This window comes from Budorcas taxicolor, chromosome 21 (assembly GCF_023091745.1).
Source record: "Budorcas taxicolor isolate Tak-1 chromosome 21, Takin1.1, whole genome shotgun sequence".
Lineage (NCBI taxonomy): Eukaryota > Metazoa > Chordata > Mammalia > Artiodactyla > Bovidae > Budorcas > Budorcas taxicolor.
The window spans coordinates 32,227,744-32,254,849 of record NC_068930.1 but is presented as its reverse complement, the minus strand read 5'-3'; the positions used below and the strand labels follow the sequence as shown (position 1 = coordinate 32,254,849).

Sequence of the window (27,106 nt, the reverse complement as noted above, 5' to 3'; positions counted from 1 at the left end):
CACTATGGAATATTACTCAACCATAAAAAGAATGGAGTTTTGCCATTTGTAACAACATGGATGGGCCAGCAGAGTATTATACTTAGTGAAATAAGTCAGAAAGAAAGACAAATGCTGTATGTTTTCACTAAAAAATTTAAAAATGAATAAAAAATAATTAAATATGCTTTGACTTGTGTTTCCAATTACAAAAGGAGTTTATGCTTATTATAAGAATTTGTGCTTGGCAGAATAGTAACTACTCCCCACCAAAAATGTCCATGTCTTATCCTGGGAATCTTTTAGGTTATGAGGCAAAGGGGATGTGAATGGAGTTAAAGTTTCTGATCAGCTGCCCTTGAGAAGAGAGATTGTCTCAGATTGTCTGGCTGACCCCAGGGTCCTTCTAAGTGGAAGAGGGAGGCAGAAGAGGAGAGTTGGAAGGAGATGTGGCTGCAGTGAGGGGTCAGAGAGAGATCACACATCTGGCTTTGTGGATGAAGGAAGGGGCTGTGAGCCAAGGAGTGTGGGAAGAAGCTAGAAAAGGCAAGGAAATGGGTAGCTCCCAGAGCCCCGAGAAAGGTTGCAGCTCAACTAACACCTTGAGTCTAGCCTCCTGAGACCCACGTCTAGCTTCTGACCCACAGAACTGTGAGATGACACATTCGTGTAGCTTTGAGATGACACATTCGTGTAGCTTTCAGCTGCTGACTTTGCAATAATTTCTCACAACAGCCATAGAAAATGAGGACAGATGTGAAACAATATGAACCAAAAGAAAAGGCTGATTCTACCCTCTCCCATCTCATGGTCCCGCTGGGGACCCAGACTCCTCCTCTTCTCTGCTTGCCTCCTTTAGCATCTGGCTATGCGCCTCGCTTATGGTCTCAGGTTTACAGCAGGGTGACCTCCTAAACACTGAAGAACATAACATGAAAAGTCAGTTTCTGGCCTTGTTCTTTCAGCCTCAGGCTTTCTTCTGGTTCTCAGGGTCATTGTTTAGTTCTTTTGCTTGTTGCCTGCATGAATATAAATCGTATGCTTACACTACTCTTTTTGATATATTGCTTTTAAAAATAAAGTGGACTTGAAGCACACAAAATAGGTGCAACCCTAATCCTTATTCACACACACTCCCTCACCATTCTGTGCATGACCAACATCATTAAATTAGTTATTATTTTTAGAAACATAAGATATAAAACCCACCTCTGCAATCACAGTGGGCCTTCACAATAGCCTATGTTTAACCTGGCCCCTTGCTTCTCCCACTCAAGTTAACCCACCTCTTGAATCTTATCTCGTTCCCTCACATCCCTGTTTATAGAGTCTTATTGTATCTATATGTCCTGAAAAATCTGCTTTTACTTTGTCATTTCTACCTTTTAAAAAGAGGGTACCCCTCTGTCTTTCATCTTCTGGGACTAACCTTTTCCCACTAAACTTGTTGTTTACTTGCTAAAGTGAAAGTGAAAAGTGAAGTTGCTCAGTCGTGTCCAACTCTTTGTGACCCGTGGACTGTAGCCCACCAAGCTCCTCCGTCCATAGGATTCTCCAGGCAAGAATACTGGAGTGGGTTGCCATTTCCTTCTCCTAAGTCATGTCCAATTCTTTTGCGACCCCGTGGACTGTACTATAGCCTGCCAGGCTCTTCTGTCCATGGGATTTCTCTTCCTGACCCAGGGATCAAACACTCATCACCTGCATTGGCAGGCAGCTTCTTTAACACTGAGCCACCAGGGTAACCCCTTCCATTGAATTGTTGTTGTTGAGTCACTCAGTGCTATCCAACTCTTTGCAGCCCCATGGACTGAAGCACACTAGGCTTCCACTGAATAGTAATTTTGTTAAAGTTCCTTCCTGGTGTGTGGAGCACTGTAGTTACAGGTTTTGACTGTGCCTTACGTGTTTTGACTGTGCCATGAAACATCACATGGTTTATTCGGCTGCTCCTCACGGATGGACATCTGAACTGTTTGCAGGTTGTTGCTGTTACAAACAGTTGAGAACATTCTCACACTGGTTTCCTGGTGCACATGTTCCAAACTTTTTTCTGGAGTATAAACCCAAGAGTTGGACTCTGGGCATAAGGGGTGTAGATGGATGATGCTATAGGTAATGCTCAGCTGGTTCCCAGAGCAATCGCTGTTTTGCAGCCTCTCTCCCTACCTCCCTCCTCCATCCTTCTACCTCTTGATCTTGCAAAATCCATGCTCTCTCTAGCCGTGAGGATTGTCAGACTTCAAAGATGTTCCTCAACGAGATGAGTGTAAAATGATTCTTGACTTGTGTTTTTCTAGTCACTCTGACTTTCACTACCTGTTCCTGTATCGGGTGACCACAGGGATGTGTGGCCTTCCACTGTCCCTACAGGCCCCCTGCTCTGACCTCATGGTTTCTGTTGCCTGTCATTTTTATTTCTTCTCGTGATTATTCTATGGCTTTAAATCACGTGTTTAAACTTCTCTAACGTGATGTGCTGTCTCGGCACCGGAGCTTGTGGGTGAGGGAGGAAATCCAGCCTCCATCGCCTGTCTCTCTACCTCCCCGCTGCTGTCACCTGGGCCTTTGCTCTGAATAGTATTTCAGACTCTTGTGCTTGGCTATAAATAGATTTTAAAGTCTGGAAACTAACCAGCCTCATTTTTTGGAAAGTGATGTGTGCTTTTTATCCAATGCAGAACCAAACTCCAAGGTTGACTGTACCTTTGCTGCTCTAAGGAGAATTGTTCACGAGTCGGGGCAGAGTTCCTATGCACGTCACCCAGCTGCCCCCAGTTCTAACATAGCATCTCACATAACCATGATGTGTTGTTGAAAAGTAAAAGTTAATATGGTTATCAACTCATCTACAGACTTCATTTGGAGTCCGCCAGTTTTCCCACTGATGACCTTCTTTGTTTCAGGGTCCAGTCCCAGACACATGAGTCAGATAATCATCATCTCTCTTTAGACACCTATAATCTGGGGCAGTTCCTCAGTCTTTCCTTGCTTCTCATGACCTTGATATTTTTGAAGGGTACCAGTCAGGTGTTTTGTAGATGTTCCCTCCACGTGGGTTTGTCTGATGTTTGCTTATTATCTGGATGGGATTATGAGCAGAGGGGAAAATACCTCAGAGGCATCCTCTCGTTGCCTCTTATGATGCCATCAACACCTGACTTATCACTGGTGATATTAACCTTGATCGCCTGGTCAAGGTAGTGCCTGCCTGGTTTCTCCACTGCAACATCAGCATCCTCCCCCTTCCACACTCTGGGAGCTTTATCCCCTCTTAAAGATGAAAACACCAAGTTCAGCTTGGGATGGGATGGGCAGGTCTACAGGGCTGCTCAGGCCCAGATCAGGGTTTGGTCCAGGTCCATGGTATCCAGCTCTGCTCGGAGAACTTCCGACTTTGACTTTCCAGGGCGGGGCCTCCATAGCCGTGTTTTTGACTTGCTGGCTAGAAGACTCTTTGGCTTTTCAATTTTGTACTGAATTCTTGTTGTCTTTTACCCCTTGTCCTTGCTTAAGTAATCGGCACGTTCCTGAATGCCGAGGCAGAGGCTCAAATGATGCCCAATGGCCTTGGCCATAGGGAGGGTTTTTAGCATTGATATTCAGGGCTGGATGGAGAAGAGTTTTTAGTCACTTAGGAGGACACCACTTTTTTCACTCAAGATCCAAAGTCTTGGGGTGTATGCATGTTAAGTCACTTCAGTCATGTCCGACTGTACAACCTCATGGACTATAGCCCACCAGGCTCCTCTACCCATGGGATTCTTCAGGCATGAATACTGGAGTGGGTTGACATTCCCTTCTTCAGGGGATCTTGCTGACCCAGGGATCAAACCCCTGTCTCCTGTGTCTCTGACATTGGCAGGTGAGTTCTCTACCACTAGCACCACCAAGATCTTGTGGGGAGTTGTCTTATTTGAAAAAACATTCTGGGAATTCACGTTTTCGCTGCCGATACCAATGTGATTTGCATTTATTTTGGAAATCCAAGCACATTTTATCTACCCTACAGGCACTAATGAAGAGCTGATGAACCACTGAGACACTGGTTCAAATAAATGATTACAGTCAGCAAGAGGAGTGCAAACGGGACCCTGATGAGAGATAATCAGGAGCGAGTGGAAAGGATGATTTTATTAATTACCCACATTCTAAATGTAGCTTCAGAATTGTGAATAATAAAAGAAATTAGAGCTGGCACGTTATGTAAAGTGCTCAGCTACTCTTAAAACAGGCCACCTGATAAAGACTTTGTAGGATATCCTTCGACATTTAGTTATTTATTTTTTGTGTTTAGAACTGGTTACTCATCTCCTCTTGGAATCCAGATAATCAGTTTCTTTTAGTAATTGTAACACATTTCATTTTTATACGTTACCATGAGCTGCAAAAACACTGCAGTTAGGGTTTCTTTCTTAAATCTGGGCCTTTGACTTATGTGCTCAGGAAAGAAAGCGTGATAGTCCCCCATAGGTGTCAGGTGCTGAGAACTCATCGTGAACTGAAAGGGACCCCAGGTCCTTCAGTGAGCTGACTCCCCACTGGCCTCTTGTATGGATTGAAGATGCTAGGAAGTTATAGGACAAGCCAGGGACATCTTCCAGGGCTTCAGTTTGGGACAATTAATTAATATTTTGTTGTTCCGTCACTAAGTTGTGTCTGTCCCTTTGTGACCCAATGGACTGCAGCACACCAGGCTTCCCTGTCTTTCACTATCTCCTGGAGTTTGCTAAAACTCATGTCCATTGAGTCAGTGATGCCATCCAACCATCTCATTCTCTGTTGCCCCCTTCTCCTCTTGCGCTCAATCTTCCCCAGCGTCAGGGTCTTTTCCAGTGAATCAGCTCTTTGCATCAGGTGGCCAAAGGATTGGAGCTTCAGCTTCAGCATCAGCCTTCCAATGAATATTCAGGGTTGATTTCCTTTAGGATTGATAGGCTTCCTTGCTGTCCAAGGTAACTCTCAAAAGTCTTCTCCAGCACCACAATGGAAAAGCATCAATTCTTCAGCACTCGGCTTTCTTAATAGTTCAACTCTCACATTTGTACATGACTTCTGAAAAAACCATAGCTTTGAGTATATGGACCTTTGTCAGCAAAGTGAAGTCTGTTTTTAATACATTGTCTACGTTTGTCATAGGTTTTCTTCCAAGGAGCAAGCATCTTTTAATTTCATGGCTACAGTCACCGTCCGCAGTGATTTTGAAGCCAAAGAAAATCTGCCAGTCCTTTCATTTTTTCCCCCATCTATTTGCCATGAAGTGATGGGACTGGATGCCATGATCTTCATTTTTTGAATGTTGAGTTTTAAACCCACTTTTTCACTCTCCTCTTTCACATTCATCAAGAGGCTGTTTAGTTCTTCTTCACTTTCTGCCATAAGGATAGTGTCATCTGCACATCTGAGGTTATTGATATTTCTCCTGGCAGTCTTGATTCCAGCTTCTGCCTCATCCAGCCTGGCATTTCACATGATATACTCTACATAGACGTTAAATAAGCAGGGTGACAACATATAGCCTTGGCATACTCCTTTCCCAATTTTGAACCAGTCCTTTGTTCTATGTCTGTTTCTAACTGTTCCTTCTTGACCTGCATACAAGTTTCTCAGGAGGCAAGTAAGGTGGTCTGGTATTCCCATCTCTTGAATAATTTCCCACAGTTTGTTGTGATCCACACAATCAAAGGTGTTAGTGTAGTCAATGAAGCAAAAGTAGATTTTTTTGGAATTCCCTTGCTTTTTCTGTGATCCAGCAGATGCTGACATTTTGATGTCTGGTTCCTCTGCCTTTTCTAAATCCAGCTTGTACATCTGGAATTTTTTGGTTCATGTACTGTTGAAGCCTAGCTAGAAGGATTTTGAGCATTACCTTACTTAGTAGCATGTGAAATGACTGAAATTGTATGGTAGTTTGAACATTCTTTGGCATTGCCTTCTTTAGGATTGGAATGAAAACTTTTCCAGTCCTGGAGCCATTGCTGAGCTGTCCAAATTTGCTGGCATGTTGAGTGCAACACTTTAACAGCATCATCTTTTAGGTTATGTCTGCCTTTCCTCTCCTCCCTTAAGGCAGCTTGATCAGAACCAACGGAGAATTTCTAAAAATTATCCTACAAAGATGCTTTGAAGGCTTGGATAATTTTTATCAGCCAAAAAGAAGAAAAACAAAAAGATGATATTGGCAAGCATAAAAGTTGGGTAAGCAGCGCTGAAAACTGGCCCCCAGCACCATCCAGGCTGCACTGTCTTGGGACGATGTGCTCCACCTGTGCATGTTCCTGTGAGTGCCAGAAAGATGTACCCAAATCTGGATCTGGCTGCATCTGTGGGGTTTTGAGGTGCTGGGGTGTCTTCCCTTGAAATTTTCATTATTCCTCTCTCTTCAAGGACTTGCAGTTGGCCAGTTCACTCCCACCCTGGAACCTTCGGTGGGGGCAGAGGGGCTACCCGCCTCTGAGCTCACAGATTTGCTGGCTTGAAAATACAGCACTAGTTGATTATGCCTCCTGGCTTAGATTCCATAGACTCTCTGTTTTTTAAAGATTGTGTTCAGTGATCTTTATTTTTCCCTGAAGAAATATCTTTGACTTCTAAAGTAGTTTTAATTCTTAAATTAGTATACAGTAAAATTGACTTCTCAGGCTTACAGTTCTATGAATGTTAACACTCTTGCATTTTACATGTGCTGGAATACAGACTCCTTCCATCACCCCAGAAAGCACCCTCGTGCTCGCCCTGCAGAGACGAACCTCCCCCAGCCCCTGGATGCTGGCCACCACTGAGCTGCTCTTCATCACTGTAGTTTTGTCTTTCACAGTCAAGTAAATGGACTCAAACAGCATGTACGCTTTTGAGACTGGATTCATTTGCTCACCATAGAGCCTTGGAAATTTATCCAGATTGTGTGTGCATGCATGCATGCTCAGTTGTGTCCAACTCTTTGTGACCCTGTGGACTATAGCCCACTAGTCTCCTCTGTCCTTGGGATTTTCCAGGCAAGAATACTGGAGTGGGTTGCCATGCCTTCCCCCAGGCCTTCTGCATAGGGGGGTCCCCAGATTTTCCTGCGGAAGACTTCCTTGTGTGTCTCAGGGGTCTTCCCTGGAGGACAAGCAGTAGAAGAGAAAGAAAACAGAGAGGCTTCTTTCTTCTAGGGATGGACTGTGGGGCTGCCTTCTAAGCCTGTTACGGGGAAACCCTCTCTCGATTTCATCAGGAGCCACATCGTCAGAAAAGGAACCTTCTGGGAATGATCTTCTCCTAATTGGGAGAATGTGTTATTAACTATGTGATGGGAAAGAAGATTTATACCATTAAATAAACTGACCTCTGTGGATCTGTGAGTGAACATGAGCAGACAGAAATGGACTTCCCTATTTGCTCAGATGGTAAAGAATCTGCCTGCAATGGGGGAGACCCAGGTTCAACCCCTGGGTAGGGAAGATCTCCTGGAGAAGGGAATGGCAACTCACTCCAGTATTCTTGCCTGAAGAATCCCAAGGACAGAGGAGCCTGGTGGGCTACAGTCCATGGGGCTGCAAAGAATCAGATATGACTAAGCGACTAACACACACACAAGAGAGAATCACGGATACATTGTCACAGGCATTTAGCATCTCTACAGGCAAAGATCTTTGATCATTGGCTCAAAAGCAAATGAACATCAGAAGGAAAGGGGCAGCTGTGATCTTTTTGAGACAAGAATTAATATGCTAGATTCTGGTCACTCACTGCAGTAGACATGCACCCAAAGGCCCAGTTCACTGGGATAGGGAGATCTCCACCTGGATGCTGTTGGGGGAGACACAGCCACCAGTGCTGAGGGGTCCCAGTGGTTGCCACACACAAGGTGCCACAACCCAGGGGGGCCTGGCCTGGGGAGCTGGGAAGCCACTGAGACTTGTTTATAGTGTGGGTGGAGGGCAGGAGGCAGGAGGTCAGTGCCACACCAGCAGTGGAGTGACTGATGCTGCACCCACTGGCTGGGGTGCTTCTCCCAGCAGCAAGGATCTCAGGGTCTGGGGGACCGTGGCTGGTGCTGCGGGTGCAGGAGAGGAGGGAAGACGAGGCTGGGGTGGAGCAGGTCCCCCCAGACCCCTGTAGGTGAAGCTGCTGTGCCCTTGCCAGCCCATTTATGGAGGTGGGGCATGCTGTGGTGACCTCTGCAGCCTCAGTTAGCCGCTGGCCCCAAGGCCTACTGTGTGTGCCAGGGGCTCAGAGTCCTGGCTCTAGTGGAGTTTACGGTTGTACGGGAGCAGGTCAGATGGAGACCTCCTCACCCAGGTATGGGGAAGTGCAGACATAAGGATGATGACACTGGAGCAGTCCCTTAGGGAAGACTTTCTGGAGGAGGTGAGGATTAAGTGGAGACCAGGGTGGCAAAGAGACGAGGGTGGAGCAAGGAGACCCCAGGGCAGAGCATCCCAGGCAGGACAGGTAAGCAGCTGAGAAACAGAACAGGAACCCATAGGAGAGCCCAGCACCAATGGCCTACTCAGGGACTGGCCAGCCAAGGGCAGGGGGAGTGGTGGGGAGGGCCAGAGCCCAGGGCTGGAAGTGGGTTTTATCCTAATGGCAAAAAAAATTCCAGTTTCAGTTATAAATAGGAATGAATGTTCAGGAGTTATTTCGAGTTGACAGGAGTCTTTAATTTAGAATTAGGGTTGAGGCACTGAGAAAACATGTCACTAATTTCGTATTTAACACAATCCTCTCTGCTCCTCACTTGAAGCTAGGTGCGCTTGGCGATGATATGGCTTATTACAGCCAGGGAGCCATTTCCGAGCAACAAAGGATGAAATCTCCTGCAATTTGTCATGGTCTCTCTAACTATCAGACTAGCCCGTTCACACTGAAAGAAAATGCAAACACACCGCGATTCCATTATTCCAGACCTCCTCATCAGAGTGGTCTGTGTTCATTTCATTAACTTGAAGAATCGCAAGTGAGGATTCTTAGGCCTGGAGTGAGAGGAGAATGGATTGATCTTTGCTTCCACTTCCTAATCCTTGCCCTTATAAACATTGCAGTATAATTTTTTGTGTGTGTGAAAATAGGCTTATAAGATTTATTTTACTTTTTAATTTATTTACTGGTTTTCCTCAGGCTGCAGTGCCAAGGGTTATAAGATTATAGTCAAACTGATGAGTTTACTGTTGCTTAGCAAAATAATGTTAGCAAAAATAGTTTATATATGTCAATTGAGAGTCTGGGAAGGTGGGGATTCTGACCTCATTCAGACAGCGCAGCTGGTTTGGGTGACCCCTCATTATGCCTCTTTTCACTGGCCTCCTTCCCTCACCTCTTAGCCCCAAACATGGAGGTGCCCTCAGCCTGGTAGGGCGTGGATATCACTGAGTCCTGTTGGCATCCTTTAGCTAGTTCCTTGGCTGACTTCTCAGGAAGTACAGTTTTAGATCATTGCTGTCTGTCTGTCAGTGTCAACCACAAACTGCTTGATGTCCCTCCCACCAGCTCTTGTCAGAATTGGTACAGAAGGGAGAAAGGGCTGAAACCAATGAAGATGACATTTTTAAGGAGTTAAATGGGAAATAGAGTCTGGTGGCTCAGATGGTAAAAAAATCTGCCTGCAGTATGGGAGACCTGGGTTCAATCCCTGGATGGGGAAGGTCCTCTGGAGAAGAAAAATGGCAACCCACTCCAGTATTCTTGCCTGGAGAATCCCATGGACAGAAGAGCCTGGCAGGCAACAATCCATGGGGTTGCAAAGAGTTGGACACGACTGAGCAAATAAACACAAAACGCAAATATAAAATCCCAGATTTAACGTAGGATGCACAGATACAAAACGCAGACCTCCACAGAGCAAGCACGAAGGAGAGGAAACTGGGATTTTGGCAGCTAACGTGAAAAGAGACCTGAGTGTGTCCGTTGAGAGCAAGTGTGATGTGAGCCAATGTGACTGGCCACCTGACAAATCTTGGGTTCTTTCCACAATCCTGGTGCATCTCTGTGCAGCGGATGTTGTGGTGTGTGGTTCTGATGACCCATGACTCTATTTAAAACTTTTTATTCGGCAAGTGTTCAGGATGACTGACAGCTCCATTTTTGTGTTTCATGGTTTCTAAATGTGATGCTGTTTCTTGACATTTTCATTACACTAACTTTTACATCAGCTGATGAATGACAGTCCAGGAAACTCCCACGTTATAAAATCTGTCAATTCTGGGTGCTATTTATAATAAATAGTGACACATTTGGAGTACGGGCATGGACTGAGAACCCTGGGTGTTTAAAAATTCTGTTTCCTAATAACATACTTGAACAGTTCAGAAATTTTACTTTTTTCCTTTCAGTGAGAAAGCTTAAGAAAAATGGAAAAGTGAAGCTTTCAGAAATTATATTTTCTGCGTGTACGAGAGTCCAGCTGTTCAAAAGCCTAGTGTGAAAGCTCTGAGAAGGAATGTGTAAGGCCTTTGGTTTCCTTGTGGAAAGGACTTCTAGTGACCCTGGAAATATCACAGCCCAGGGTTTTGGTTTGATTATAATTTTACTCCACTGACTCTTAAACGTGTCTTTTTTCTCATTTGATATTTCACTTATAAGTGAATTCTTATAAGTAAGTTAGTTAGGTGCATACTGCAGTATTTTATCTTAATAAATAGCCAGGGAGTATTCTGCTTGTGGGTTTCCCTAATGGCTCAGCGGTAAAGAATCCACCTGCCAATGCAGGAGACTTGAGTTTGATCCCTGGGTCGGAAAGATACCCTGGAGAAGGAAATGGCAACACACTCTAGTATTCTTGCCGGAGAATCCCATGGACAGAGAAGCCTGGTGGGCTATAGTCCATGGATTCACAAACCATTGAACAAGACTGAGCAAATTCTTCTTGTATTATGATCAGTTTGCTCATCACGGTTTTTCCCTTTTTCCATGAAGAGGGCTCAGAGAGTCCTGAAGAACTGGCTCCCGTGACGAGGTAGTGACCCTAGTCTGGTTCTTCTCACCATGTGTTCTGCTGGTTCTTGTTAAGCCTGCAGATTCCAGGGTGTGTGGGCAGCATGACGCCCCTGCCCCCGCGATGTCTGTGCCTCGGTGCCTAGAACCCACGGATGTGTTAACCTGACTCGGCAAAAGAGGCTCTTCAGACGGGAGTAAGTTGTGGATTTAGAAATGGGGAGATTTTCCTGGATTATCGGGGAGTGGGGGCAGTCTCATCACAAGGTCCTCAGAGGCAAAAGAGGGGGCAGAAGAGGCAGAGGAGGAGGGTGAGGGTGGGAGCAGGGATCAGGGAGGGCATCCTCTGAGGCTGGACCAACCTTCGGTACACACGCAGCCCCACTGCCCCATTTTGGTCTTTACACCTCCAGGACTGTGCAGTGATGCGCTTGTGGGCTTTCAGCCTCTAAGTTGGTGGTAACAGGTTACAGCAGCCGGAGAGACTGATCAACCGGGGCCCACCTCAGGAACCCCCAGTTAGACCACCTGAAGGCTGGATCTCAGGTGGTCCACCTTTCCGTCCCCAGCCCCCCACCCTGGGATTCTCAGGAATTGTGGTGTAGGTGAAGTCCTTTGTTGTTGTTCAGTTACTTAGCCATGTCCGACTCTTTGTGACTCCATGGACTGCAACGTGCCCAGCCTCCCTGTCCCTCACTGTCTTCTGGAGTTTGCCCAGGTTCATGTCCATTGAATTGATGATGCTATCCAACCATCTTATCCTCTATGCTCTCTTCTCCTTTTCCCTTCAGTCTTTCCCAGCATCAAGGTCTTTTTCAATGAGTCCGCTTTCACATTAAGTGGCCAAGGTATTGGTGGCCTAGTTCTTGGCTCACATTTATTTGAAAGTAGCTGTGGGAAAAGGATTTAGGCCTGGAAAGAATGGAAACGTTAGAAGAACCACAGTTAACGTACGCAGAGTGGTTACAGACATAGAGACATTTTGAATAATATAGCAGAAAAGTCGGGTTTCCTTCCTTTTTTGAATTTATTTTTAATTAGAGGATAATTGCTTTACAATAGTGTGTTGGTTTCTGCCAAACGTCAACATGAATCAGCCTTAGGTATACACAAGTCCCCTCCTTCCCTCTTGAACCTCCCTCCCACCTCCCACCCTATCTCACCCCTCTGGTTGTCACAGAGCACCGGTTTGAACTCCCTGTGTCACACAGCAAATTCCCCCTGGCTCTGTATTTTACATACGGTAACGTATATGTTTCAGGGCTACTCTCTCAATTTTTTCACACTCTTTCCTTCCCGCTGTGTATCCACAAGTCTCTTCTCTATGTCTGCATCTCCGGTGCATGCATGCTAAGTCACTTCAGTTGTGTCTTACTCCTTGCGACCCCGGGGACTGTGACCTGCCAGGCTCCTCTGTCTGTGAGATTCTCCAGGCAAGAGTACTGGAGTGGATGGCCATGCCCTCCTCCAGAGGATCTTCCCAACCCAGGGATCGAACCCACATCTGTTATGTCTCCTGCATTGCAGGGTGATTCTTTATTACTAGCACCACCTGGGAAGCCCCTACATCTCCATTGCTGCCCTATAAATAGATTCATCAGTACCAATCTTTCTAGATTCCATATATATGCATTAATAAATATTTGTTTTTCTCTTTCTGACTTACTTCACTCTGTATAAAGGCTCTAGGTTCATCCACCTCATTAGACTCACATGTGTTCCTTTTTATGGCTGAGCAATATTCCATTGTGTATGTGTTCCACATCTTTATCCATTCACTTGTTGATGGACATCTAGGTTGCTTTCATGTCCTAGCTATTGTAAATAGTGCTGCAGTGAACAACCAAATGAATCACACAGGGTCAAATAACAAGAAATGAAGCCTCACTGCATGTGAGGGTCCACCCTGCCTCCCTTTCGGGAGCCATGTGTCCACAGGTTTCTTCGGCCTCCCTGCCTGGCTCACTCTCAAGGCAGCATGAGTCAGAGCGCTGGGGTTGGTCCCGACCTCAAGCTCTTCTCTGCTGCTATGTCCCAGGCGTGGCCTCTCCTCCTGGCGTCACACTGACTGCTTGGTGCTCAGACGCAGGGCATCTCGGAGTGCTTGTTAGTGTCAAAGTCATGTCGTGTGCTAACCTCTAGGGTTAGGGCACACAGAGAAACAGAGACATGGAAAGAAAGCTCATACTAGCTCTGACTCCTGGCCTCACTGAGCTCTGAGAGCAGAAACAGAGCACAGAAGAGAGTAAAATGCAGAATCTGTTGACAGGACCTGACATGGTTCCTGTAAGCAGACCTGGATGAGAGAGTGAGACTGTGGAGGGCCCTTTGGGCTAAAGATGGGGAGTTGGGAGGAAAGACCTGAGGGGCATGGAGAGTAGATGTCAAACACTGGGTGGGCAGAGGGTAGGTGTTCCAGTTCTGATTTTTTTCTGAATCTCAGCAATTAAAAAAAATCAAAGGTAAGCATAAGGTAAGAAAAAAACACATTGATCCTAGAATCTAACCTTCAAGACCAATACAGTGGTAATTAACAAAACATTGTAAATCAACTTAATTCAATAAACATATATAAATAAATAATAGGAAAAAACCCTCAAAAACCCAGTGCTAGGAAGTGATGCAACAACATTAATATGTTTTAGGGGGGATAAGTGGAGGAGGACATGGCAACTCACTCCAGTATTCTTGCCTGGAGAATCCCATGGACAGAGGAGCCTGGCGGGCTACGGTCCATGGGGCTGCAAAGTCAGACATGACTGAAGTGAATTAGCACACATGCAGAGGGAATAAGATTTTTAAGCTAGGTGGCTCTAGGCTTTCTATATGTAAAATTTCCAAGCTCATTTCATAAATGGGCAAATTATAGTTATTGTCAGAAATACAATAGATTCAAAGTCTCTGCCACATCTAAAAGAAGAAATTACTTGATGTGCATAAGCCAAATGAAAAAAAGTTATCAATGAAAGATAAGTCAAGGGAAGCATTGGTAAAAATAACTCAGCAGTAAGCAATTAAAGTACAGAATTAAGTTTGAATAGTTGTGGTTGTTTAATAAAATCTGGGAGGTTTGGTAGAGTAGAAAATCTTGCCTCTTGCCTAGAGCTTGTGGGTATATGTGCCACTGATATACACCTGCTAGGTATATGTTTTCATATAGGTATTTTAAAATTTGCATAGCAAATAGATGTGTGATTTTCAAATAAGTAGAAAAAGGAAACAACAAACAGAAAACTTGACCAAAATTGCAAAATTGTTAGTCACTCAGTCGTGTCCGAGTCTTTGTGACCCCATGGACTATAGCCTGCCAGGCTCCTCTGTCCGTGGGATTCTCCATGCAAGAATACTGAAGTGGATTGCCATTCCCTTCTCCAGGGGATCTTCCTGACCCAAGGATCAAACCTGAGTCTCCTGCATTGAGGCAGATTCTTTACTGCCTGAGTCACCAGGGAAAAGAGGCATAAACATGCTAAAGGTTACACTGTAGAGTTCAGGGGTATAGCCAGTATTTTAAATAACTGTAAATGAAGCATAACCTCTAAAAGTTGTGAATCACTGTGTTGTACACCTGAAATTAACATAATATTGTAACTCAAATACGCCTTAATAAAAAAGTTGATAGATCTTGTCCAGTGGGTTTTGATGGTAGAAATAGAATGTACAGTAGAATTAGAAGAACGAGACACTCTATTATTAGAGGGTTCGTGTCCATAGATGTCCACAGTATATTTCTAAATGAAAAACTGTGTACTCTGAGCAAAGTCTTTATTAAACTAAAATAAAATGAACTTTGTGAATAGGAAAAAGCAAGGTAAATACACTTAAAGATTGTTGTTGGTTTCTCTGGATGTGGTAGTATGGGTGAATTTTATTTTCTCCTGTGTATAATTTTTCATGTTATGTAAATTCAGCAACACGAGTATATAGTCAGAAAAAGGTTTTCAGTTTTAAAAAAGCACTCTATCCTATCTCTTTCTGAGTTCCCACTATAATTTCCTGTGCCAGCATTCCCTGCATAGAGTGTGCAGTGCAGAAACCATTACGCACAGTGTTAAATATGGATTTGAATTAAAAAGAGAGTCCAAGGTCATATTTGGAGAAGGCCCAGTTATTCACAGTTGAACTGTTTCCTTTCCTGTGCTATATATTATGTGTATATTGTTGGTGTTCAATCACTCAGTCGTGTCTGACTCTTTGTGACCCCATGGACTGCACCATACCATCTCTGCAGTCCTTCACCATCTCCTGCAGTTTGCTCAAACTCCTGTCCATTGAGTTGGTGATGCCATCCAGCCAGCTCACCCTCTATCATCCCCTTCTCCTCCTGCCCTCAATCTTTCCCAGCATCAGAGTCTTTTCCCCAGTTAGTCAGCTCTTTGCATCAGGTGGCCAGAGAATTGGCGCTTCAGCATCAGTCCTTCCACTGAATATGTAGGGTTGATTTCCTTTAGGACTAACTGGTCAGTACCACCTGTCATTTTCAGAGCCTCCAAGATTTGGCTGCAGTCAGTATTCATTCACCCCTTTCATTGGTCTTTATTCCTTCCTGTGTATCTGGCTTCCCTCAGGGTCAATTTCCATTTCTTTTTCCTGGTGCAGGTTTGCTGGTGACAAATTCTGTTGGATTGTTAGATGAAGTCTTAATTTCATCTTCATCTTTTGAAGGATGTTTTCTTGGTTATAGAATTCTATGTTGGCAGTTATTTTTTTATCTGAACTTTAAAGGTGGTTTCCATCATTTCTGTTAGAAATTGACTTTCAGTCCTTTTGTTACTTCTTTGAAGATAATGTGTGTATGTCACAATCCACCCTTTACTGCTTTTAAGATTTTCTCTTTTATGTAATCTGTCTGTCTGTCTCTGTAGTAAGCCAGCTTGGCTGATTTAATATTTTGTTTATTCTGGGAAATTCTCAGCCATTCTTTCTTCCACCCTATTCTTGTTTTCTCTTTCTGGGGCCTGAATCACAAATGTTAGGCCTTTTGTTATGTTCTACTTCCTCTATAATACTGTTCTTTTAACTTATAATTTTATATCGGGGTATAGCTGATGAACAGTGTTGTGATAGTTTCAGGTGGACCGTGAAGTGACTCAGCCATACATGTACATGTATCCATTCTTCCCCAAACGCCCCTCCCATCCAGGCTGCCACATGACATTGAACAGAGTTCCCTGTGCTATACAGTAGGTCCTTGTTGGTTATCCATTTAAAATATAGCAGCATGTGCATATTCATTCCAGACTCCCTGTTTTCTGTTTTAGTTTGGGTGTCTTTTAATCGACCTGTCTTCTAGTTGACTAGTCCCATCTTCCTGTTGTGTCTAATTTTCTGTCAAACCCTTCTGTTAAGTTACTGATTTTAGATACTGGTTTTTTTTTTTTTAGTTCCAGTTTTAACGACTGGAATTACCTGGTGAAAGTCTTCCTCTCATTTATTAGGCTCATCTTTTTCTCTGTTTTCTTGGGCATGGTAACTGTTTTGAAGTTGGTTGGCTGACTTCCTTACCTGGTGGTCACCACCTTCAACCATCCAGGCTCTGCTGCGTCAGAGCTGGTCTGCCGCCCAGGTAAACTGCATCTTGTTCTGAGCACCGACCTTTTAGGGCTTCCAAACAAGAGTCTTCTGTGTTCTTCACAGCCCTCTGGGGTTTCCAGATTACAAATCTTTGTCTTCACTGTGCTTTCAGTAGCTCTTTGATTAAGATTTATGTCTTTTGCCCTCGGAATTTGAAACATGACCGGAGGGGAAAGCCAACCCCCTGCTTGGACCCCAGGTCTCTTCCAGTCATGCCAGGGCTCCTGCTTGTGTCTGTAGGATTAAAGAAGCTGTGGAGGCTAGAATCCCTTCAGCAGGGAGGGTCTCTCCTTACTGTGGCATCTCCGAATTTCATTGCTTGGAGCAGCTTCAAGGAGTTGATTTCCATAGTTTGTCTAGCTTTTCACGTTTCGTTTTTTTCTTCTGGCTGTGCTGGGTGTTGGTTGCTGTGCATGGGTGTTCTCTAGTTGTGGTGAGCAGGGGCTGCTCTCTAGCTGAAGTGTGGTCATTTCTCTTGTGGAGCATGGGCTCTGGAGTGCAGGCTCAGCATTTGTGGCACATGGGCTTAGTTGCTCTGCAGCATGTGGGATCTTAGTTCCCGGAACAGGGATGGAACCCATGCCCCCTGCATTGGCAGGCAGATTCTTTACCACTGGACCACCAGGGAAGCCCTTCAGGCTGTTCTTGATGAGAACACCTGATGCACTACTGACCTCTCCATGCTGCCTAGACGTGGAAGACCTCTGCAAGCATGACTGCCTTTAGGGGCACCCCCAACTGCCCCTGCCTGTTTGTTGAGGACCTTCAAGTAGGTGAGATGTGACCTGCCAACGCGAATTCTGAGTCATGGCACCTGGAAGACTGTGTCGGCCAGGATCCTGAAGTGGCGTCATCTGCTGGGAGCACTGCCATCTTAGATCAGTGTGGTCTCTCCGGTTATGGGGCAGGGGGTTACCACCTGTTTGCCTTCGCTGTGTTAGCTGTACAATTCCACTTCACTACTTGATAGACCTTTTGACCTTAAAGAAAAGGAAAGCACTTCAAGTTAAATGCTGCTTTTTCTACACAGAGAGAGCTGATGAGTAGGAAGTATGAGATAAAAGTTTAGATGTTTCCAGTGCCGTTATTATTTTTTTTTTAATAAAATACTGGGCTTTCTGTGCATTTTTGGTTTGTATAGCACATAACTTAAACATTGCGGTAGACTCCATGGGTAGTATGTTGTTAAACTGTGTTTCCTGTAAATCCTGAAAAATTACCCCAATCATTATTCCAGAATGTACTAAATTGCTTCTATTCTTGCTGTTGTTAGTATGCCATATATTATTCTCTTCTGATTTTTTGCTGAGCAAAACATAATTGCTTTTGTGGAATATAGCTCTGTTGATGCTGTAATCAAATATTAAAAATAGAACAGCAGAGTTTTGCAGAAAATACAATTAAAGAAACAGTGAATGCATGTGTCTTTTTTACTCCTGTTCATAACTCTTCTTTTTAGACTAGAGCTGTTAGAGAAAATCAAATCTTGATTTGAGATGATTTATATGGAAAATAGTCATGAGTTATATTTGTAAGATAATATATACCGCAGCCATGAAATTAAAAGACGCTTACTCCTTGGAAGAAAAGTTATGACCAACCTAGATAGCATATTGAAAAGCAGAGACATTACTTTGCCAACAAAAGTCCGTCTAGTCAAGGCTATGGTTTTTCCAGTGGTCATGTATGGATGTGAGAGTTGGACTGTGAAGAAAGCTGAGTGCTGAAGAATTGATGCTTTTGAACTGTGGTGTTGGAGAAGACTCTTGAGGGTCCCTTGGACTGCAAGGAGATCCAACCAGTCCATTCTGAAGGAGATCAGCCTTGGGATTTCTTTGGAAGGAATGATGCTAAAGCTGAAACTCCAGGACTTTGGCCACCTCATGCAAAGAGTTGACTCACTGGAAAAGACTCTGATGCTGGGAGGGATTGGGGGCAGGAGGAAAAGGGGACTACAGAGGATGAGATGGCTGGATGGCATCACTGACTCGATGGACGTGAGTCTGAGTGAACTCCGGGAGTTGGTGATGGACAGGGAGGCCTGGCGTGCTGCGATTCATGGGGTCACAAAGAGTCAGACACGACTGAGCGACTGAACTGAACTGAACTGAACTGATACACTACTTATGTATATTGCCCACCTGGAAATTTCTTTTCTTTACTCAGATAACCACATGTAGGCCTGGAAACTTAAAACGGTCTGACAGTCTTATTTCAGTGTGGAATAGTTTCTTTGGTAGGGCTTTTTTGTTTTTTTATTGGAGTATAGTTGCTTTACAATGTTATGTTAGTTTGTGCTGTACAATAATGGGAATCAGCTATGCGTATACATAGATATATATATATATATCACCTCCCTCTTGACCTACCCCCCTGCCCAACCCATCCCACCTCTGTAGGTCCATCACAGAACGCTGAGCTGAGCTCCCTGGGTTATACAGCAGCTTCCCACCAGCTATCTGTTTTCACATGACAGTGTATTTATGTCAGTGCTGCTCTCTCAGCTCATCCCACTGTAACCTTACCACTCTGTCCACATGTCGGTTCTCTACGTCTTTACATCTATGCAGATAGGTTCATCAGTACCATTTCTCTCTCAGCTCCGTATATATGTGTCAATATATGACATTTGTTTTTCTCTTTCTGACTTAACTTCACTCTCTTTGACTGTATCTAGGTCTATCCACGCATCTTTAAATGGCCCAATTTCATTCTTTTTATGGCTGAGTAATATTCTGTTGTATATATGTATCACATCTTCTCTATCTATTCCTCTGTTGATGGACATCTAGGTTGCTTCCATGTCCTGGCAATTGTAAATAGTGGTGCAGTGAACACTGGGGGTACATGTGCCTTTTTGAATGACATCTTTTTCCAGCACTTTCCAGGAGACCCACAAGGGAGAGAGGCCAGGAGAAGGGTTTTGAATGCAAAGAGAAAGTGAGAGTGAGTTATTGCAGGAAAGATGGTGTGTTGGGGAGTGGGGAGGGGCTAGGGAGCTTGGGGGAGGGGATAAGGGAGCTCCTGTTAAAGGGTGGCTGTAGGGGTCTAGTGGGGGCAGCCTAGGCAAGAGAGTGTTCTGGAAAGCCAGGGGTGGGACAATGAGGTGGAAGGGGATTCCCTGAACTTGGCGATCCCAAGTCCACTGCTGACCAGATGTGGGAGTTCCGAAGGAGGGCAGCCTGCGGGCCCCGCAGTGGACAGGTCTGGGCAGCAGAGGGCGCTGTGAGGGGCAATTGCAAGTGTCCAGGAATTCAGAGGTCCTGCAGGGTCTAGTCCACTGGCTGCAGAGGCAGGAGTTCCTAGAAGGGAGCATGCTCGGGGTGGGGTTGACTGAGAAGAATTTGGGAGCACAGCCTCTCGCCCTGGGAGAACCCAGGCCAAGGCACCTTGAAGGCACAGTACTGGGTTATGGAGTTTGCACAAATAGCAGGTGTGGTTTATAACAGTAGCACTGTGGCCTTTATTCATAATCATCTGGAAACACAGGAGCAATTTATCTGCCAGACAGGCTCGTGTCCTATTGTAATTCCAGTGGATTCAAAAGTTGATGTGAATCTGTGAATTCGCTTGCATAATTATACTCTGATAGCTTTTCATTACATGTAATGCGATTTTAATGGAATTAATGTTCTGTATCAACAAATACATTGTTTTTATTGTTGTGCAAAGAGGATAATCTGTTCTAAAAGAAGAGAATCAACGTGATTTGTAAATGGTTCATGTTACTGTTCTCCAGTTCCTAAGTCGTGTCCGACTCTTTACAACCCTGTGGGCTGCAGCACACCAGGCTTCCCTGTCCTTCACCATCTCCTGGAGTTTGCTCAAACTCATGTCCATTGAGTTGGTGATGCCATCTAACCATCTCACCCCTGTCACCTCTTTCTCTTCCTGCCCTCAATCTTTCCCAGCATCAGGGTTTGATGATTCATAAAATACTCTTTGCCAGACTAGGCAATGTAACTGCCCACTTGGTGTTTTCTTTCCCACTTGGGCTGAGAGAAACAAGGGATCAGGAGGGTCCAGCATGCGTTGGAAGTTGCATTTATGTCTTAAATTCTCATCCTTCTTCATCACAGAGGGGCAGCCCACATGGAACTGCCCATGGCCACCTGGATGGCTCCTCGTTGCGGAGACCAGGCCTTCCTGCTCTACACACACGCCTGTGAGTCTGCGTTGGACTCCCACACAGTGCTGGGATCCTGATTTCCTGCCCCCTTCACTCAGCTATAAGACCACAGAGACCTTGACATATCTTATAATCAAAGGGCCCAACAGTGTAAGTGCTGGACTTTGGCCCTACCCACTTGTCCGACCGGGGGAAGAGGGCGAGGCAGGGGTTATCTCCCACTTACATGGGTGTACCCCAGCCCTCCACCACTGCCCCAAGAAGGCAGAAGCAGCCATGGTTAGCCTGAGTTTCAATAAAGTGTTTTCTGTGTTCTGTATAAAACATGTTTTTGAAATAACGTGGAGGGTACGTGGAGGGAATTAGAATCCCTCAGGAGATAATCAGAGGTGTCTTGGGATTTGGTGCTGGCTTCTCTGTCTCTGCATGTTGGCATGTGTATTTATTTACTTAATAGAAGGGAAACTCATCCCCTCCTCCCAGCCATTGTGTAGCCTGCTTTTCCTTTTCTTCTTTTTCATTTATGTGCTGTGAACTTTAATGAGTGGCACTAAATGTTCTTCCATAACGAGACTTAACGGCAACACTTGGGAAGGACCTGAAGGACAAGCAGTGCCCTCTTGCCGAAAACTCAGATTGGTTCCCATTTTCAGAATGAAAAATAATACTTCAGTTCATACCTGGAATTCTTAGAAGAGGAATTACAGGCTCAAACTGCACAGATGAGTGAGTGAGTGAATGAAAGTCGCTCAATTGAGCCCGCCAGGCTCCTCTGTCCATGGGATTCTCCAGGCAAGTATACTAGAGTGGGTTGCCATTTCCTCCTCCAGGGGATCTTCCTGACCCAGGGGTTGAACCTGGGTCTCCCACATTGCTGGCAGATTCTTTACTATATGAGCCACCAGGGAAGCCCAACTGTATGCATAGCTTAAAATATTTCTGACATAATTCATGCGTAGATTAAAATCATTGTCACCAGCAGTTACATACTTAAAAGCCAGCATCCTTCCTCCTCTTCCCCAATCCAGTTTCTCATCATTAGGTTTCTTGTCTTTCCTTCCATAGAATTGTTTCTGTATGTATCAGCACCCACTCCTTTCTGTTTACACAAATGGGATTTGTTCTCTACCTATCGGGCTGTGTCTTGTCGGTTATTTATCTCTGACAGCATCTCACAACAGCACGCATGGAGCTACCTCAAATGTCATAATGTGTGTATTCCTGTTATATGTAAATATCAAGCTTTATTGAACTAGCCATTTATATTAACCCACTGGTTACAGGTTTCTGCAGTGAACAACATGGTATGTCTCTGGCAGCACATCCATGAGCTAAATTCCCATCACTGAGCATGAGTATGTGCACTTTCTGTTTGAAAGTTTTATGAAATTGCCCCGAGGGAGGCTACATCAAATTATACCAACATCCATAATGTTCAAGAGGAACTCTCCCCCACCCGCCACTCTGTCCTTGGCACCACTGGGTTCAATCAAACTTCACCAAAAATCATTGGCAGTCTGACTGATAAAAATGTTTATCTTTTGGCTTGCTCTGAAAAAATCGGGGTAGGCTTAAGCATCTGTTTATATGTTTATTGTTCATTAAAAATGTGAATTTCCTATTCAGAATCCTTTGCCATCTTTTCCAGTTGAGTGGTTCCTTTTTCTTATTAATATAACTGATCTCTTTGTGAAGTAAGAAGCCCTTTGTTTACTGAGCATATTATAAAATATCATTCCCATGTGTAATTGGTCTCCAGTTATATATTCTTCCTAAACCACAGAAATGACAGAAATGGTATGGACCTAACAGAAGCAGAAGCTATTAAGAAGAGGTGGCAAGAATACACAGAGGAACTATACAAAACAGATCTTCACAACCCAGATAATCATGATGGTGTGATCATTCACCTAGAGCCAGGCATCCTGGAATTTGAAGTCAAGTGGGCCTTAGAAAGCATCACTATGAACAAAGGTAGTGGAGATGATGGAATTCCAGTTGAGCTATTTCACATCCTAAAAGATGATGCTGTGATAGTGCTGCACTCAATATGCCAGCAAATTTGGAAAACTCAGCAGTGACCACAGGACTGGAAAAGGTCAGTTTTTATTCCAATCTCAAAGAAAGGCAATGCCAAAGAATGCTCAAACTACTGCACAATTGCACTCGTCTCACACACTAGCAAAGTAATGCTCAAAATTCTCCAAGCCAGATTTCAACAGTACATGAACCATGATCTTCCAGATGTTCAAGCTGGATTTAGAAAAGGCAAAGGAACCAGAGATCAAATTGCCAACATCTGCTGGATCATTGAAAAAGCAAGAGAGTTCCAGAAAAACATCTGTTTCTGCTTTATTGACTATGCCAAAACCTTTGACTGTGTGGATCACAATGAACTGTGGAAAATTCTTAAAAAGATGGGAATACCAGACCAACTGACCTGCCTCCTGAGAAATCTGTATGCAGGTCAGGAAGCAACAGTTAGAACTGGACATGGAACAACAGACTGGTTCCAAATCAGGAAAGGAGTACGTCAAGACTGTATATTGTCACCCTGCTTATTTAACTTCTATGCAGAGTATATCATGAGAAATGCTGGGCTGGATGAAGCACAAGCTGGAATCAAGATTGCTGGGAGAAATATCAATAACCTCAGATATGCAGATGACACCACTCTTTTGGCAGAAAGCAAGAAGAAATAAAGAGCCCCTTGATGAAAGTAAAAGAGGAGAGTGAAAATGATGGCTTAAAGCTCAACATTCAGAAAACTAAGATCATGGCATCCAGTCCCATCACTTCATGGCAAATAGAGGGGTAAGCAATGGAAACAATGAGAGACTTTATTTTGGGGGCTCCAAAAGTCACTGCAGATGGTGACTACAGCCATGGAATTAAAAGATGCTTACTCCTTGGAAGAAAAGTTATGACCAATCTAAGCAGCATATTGAAAAGCAGAAGCATTACTTTGCCAACAAAGGTCCATCTAATCAAAGCTATGGTTTCTCAAGTAGTCATGTATGGATGTGAGAATTGGACTATAAAGAAAGCTGAGTGCTGAAGAATTGATGCTTTTGAAATGTGGTGTTGAAGACTCTTGAGAGTCCCTTGGACTGCAAGGAGATCCAACCAGTCTATCCTAAAGGAAATCAGTCCTGAATGTTCATTCATTTCAGGAAGGACTGATGCTGAAGCTGCAACTCCAAATCTTTGGTTACCTGATGTGAAGAACTGACTCATTTGAAAAGACCCTGATGCTGGGAAAGATTGAAGGCAGGAGGAGAAGGGGACGACAGGTTGAGATGGTTGGATGACATCACCAACTCAGTGAACATGAGTTTGAGTAAACTCTGGGAGTTGGTGATGGACAGGGAGGCCTGGCGTGCTGCAGTCCATGGTGTTGCAAAGAGTTGGACATGACTGAGCAACTGAACTGAAATGAACGGAACTGAAACCACAGATATGTTCTTTGGCTCTTGCCATGATGATGCTACATAAAGAAGCACCCAGAAGTTCATGGTTGGCATTCGCCTAGTTTCTTTTCTTTTTAAGGTTTTGCAGGTCGACCAGGGCCCCTACTTTGAGCTGGAGGCTCCTGGTTGGGTTTAGGTCTGTGCCGTTTTCGATGCACGTGTTTAACAGCTGGGCAGCAGGCAAGTTATTCATTTGGAAAATAACCTGAAAAAACTATTCAGAATGGAATACTGAGCAGCATTGGTGTGGAAGAGGTGAAAGAAGAACTAAGGGATTGGAGGATGAAGTAGGAAGGATCAGGGTGTGGCTGTCAGAGTCCCTGACAGAGAGAATGTAGAGATGATATTTGAAGAGATGTTGGCTAAAAATCTCCAAACTAATGAAAAACATATATGTACAGATTCAGAAGCATGTGCATGCATGCTCAGTCACTTCAGTCATGTCTGATCCTTTGTGACCCCATGGACTGTAACCCACCAGGCTCCTCTGTCCTTGGAATTCTCCAGGCAAGAATACTGGAGTTGTCTGCCATCCCCTCCTCCAGGGGATCTTCCCAACCCAGGGATAGAACCCACGGCTTTTGTGTCTCCTGCATTGGCAGGCGAGTTCTTTGCCACTAGCGCCACCTGGGAGGCACCTTCAGAACATAGTACATCTCAAAGAGGATTATAAAACAAAAACCACACACATGCAAAAACTTCAGGACCCCCAAGGGCAGGGAGACAGCTTTAAAAATCTTCAGTGAGAGCAGTAGCACCTCTCAAGGAACAGCAGTGTGATACCAGCCAACTCCTTGATGGCAACAGCCGAAGCCAAAAAGTCGAGTAACGTCTTCAGACTCTTCAGAGAAGAAACTGTCCAGCTAGGGTTGTGTATCTGGCAAAACTGTTTTCCAAGTATGAGGTCAAGTAAGAAATCTACAGATAAACAAAGAGGATTTGCCACTAAAAGATCTGCACTAAATAGACTTATAAATTTAGGGTTCCTAACTGTTGGCAGAGCAGTCTCTGGAAGCCTTCGGAGTCCTTCTCGGAATGAGGGTTTTAAATGCATGAAATAAAATACATAGGATTACAAAGTATTATTTAAAAATACTTTTAAATTATTTTAAGAAGTGTCATAGTAATATATGTGTTCATTTGCTAACTCATCACATATGAAAATCTAGTACTAGGTCTAGTAACTACCCTAATTTCAGAGTAAATAGCACCAGCGAAGGCTGCATCTTATGGGCGGAGGTGAGACACATGAATTTGGTACCCTGAGGTGGTTCAAGTGGTAAAGAACCCGCCTGCCTATGCAGGAGATGCAAGAGACAAGGGTTTCATCCCTTGGTCAGGAAGATCCCCTGGAGAAGGGAACGGCTTATCCACGCCAGTGTTTTTGCCTGGGAAATCCCATGGACAGAGGAGCCTGGTGAGCTACAGTCCATGGAGTCGCAGAGAGTCAGATAGGACTGTGCCTGCACGTGCATGCACGCGCGCGCGTGCACACACACACACACACACACACAGGAGCTGATTTGCATCTAGGAGACACACATTGCGGCAGAACATGTGGTGTGTATCTCAGCTCTGATTTTCTTTTGACTTGTGAGTTATTTATAATATTTATATGATGCGACACTTTTTTACTTACACGGGGTGACTTTGTCATCGACTGACAGCTTTGCTTCTTTGGTGACTCACTGGTAAAGAACCCAACTGCCAGTGCAGGGTATGTAAGAGACACGGGTTCGATCCCTGGGTCAAGATCCCTCTGGAGGTGGAAATGACAACCACTCCAGTATTCTTGCCTGGAGAATCCCATGGACAGAGGAGCCTGGCGGGCTACAGTCTGTGGGATCGCGAAGAGTCAGACACGACTTAGCAACTGAGCACCCATGCTTGGGCAGCTCAGAATACTATCTGTACCCTTATTGCAACAACAGGTCTTTCTCTAGACATATGAATGATGGCTTTTTAGTGGTAAATCTGTATCACTTGTAGCTGTTGGGCTGCCAGCCATATGTTTTGTGAAATAGTTTAATTGGCTCTCAGGTCTGCATTCTGGAAGGACCTGCTTCACTACCTGAAATGTCACATTACCATTTGCCTCTGAACCCTATTGGAAGATCTGGAGGAAGTTCCTGATTTTAGGCAGCAAAGGAACTTTTTAGTCTTCCAGACAAGATATAAAGGCCTCATTTATTCCCGGCTTCGTGTCCCGGGGCAGCACCAGTCAAACGGGAGGCCTTTACTCTGAAGATGCCTTTCCTTCTCATGGTCTCATCTCCCTCCTCATTACTCTCAACAGCAGAAAGTTCTTTCTAATTTTATCTCTCGCCTCTCTTATGCTGGGTGAGGAAGTGGAGAATAGAGCCAGTTGGCATCCGTCCTCACAGCACCTCGCAGGTGCTGGGAGAATTAACCCTTCTTTCTGAGCAGCTTCATGCCTCTCCTAGTCTCCTCAGCTTTGCTTTCTCAGCTACTCAACTGTCTGTTCCTCTCCTCCGACCCTCTTCAGTGTCGTTGAAAACTGCAGACTGCTAATAATTGCAGACTGCAATTTAAATGGGACAGGCGTTACAGGAGGTGTGGTGGTTTCAGGCCAGCTAGATGCAGGATACTGTTCCTCACAGGAGTGGGACGAAGTAAACCTGCAAAACTACTGAGATGGCAGAGCATCATCCTGCCTGTTACTGGGACTGAGCAAACGGTAGTTCAGGCTAAGACCAGCAGAGATATGTTTCCCTCCCCCTCCCCCTCCCCCCTCCCCCGTTGCCATGGGGATGGGAACAGGCATTCTCTGGGAGGGGGAGGCTAGCATCTGCTCTTGGAAAGTTTCCTCCCCACTCCAATGTCCCCCCTCCCCGCCCTTGTTAGAGCTGGGGCCGGTGTTTCTGTATCAGAGAGCAGAGACATCCGCTCCTCCTGGGAGCAGACACAGAAGGAGAGGGGATGTTTAGGGAAGAAACAGCATCCTACCCTGGATGTGTTTGTTGTTATTGTCCCATCACTCAGTCCTGTCTCACTTTTGCAACCCCATGGACTGCAG

General features: G+C 44.7%; 1 protein-coding gene across 1 annotated transcript in view; it reads left to right on the top strand.

Annotated features, from left to right (window-relative positions):
* Positions 1-27,106, top strand: part of ENTREP2 (endosomal transmembrane epsin interactor 2) — a 244,939-nt gene that overhangs the window by 94,410 nt on the left and 123,423 nt on the right. The gene's annotated exons all lie outside the window — the stretch shown is intronic.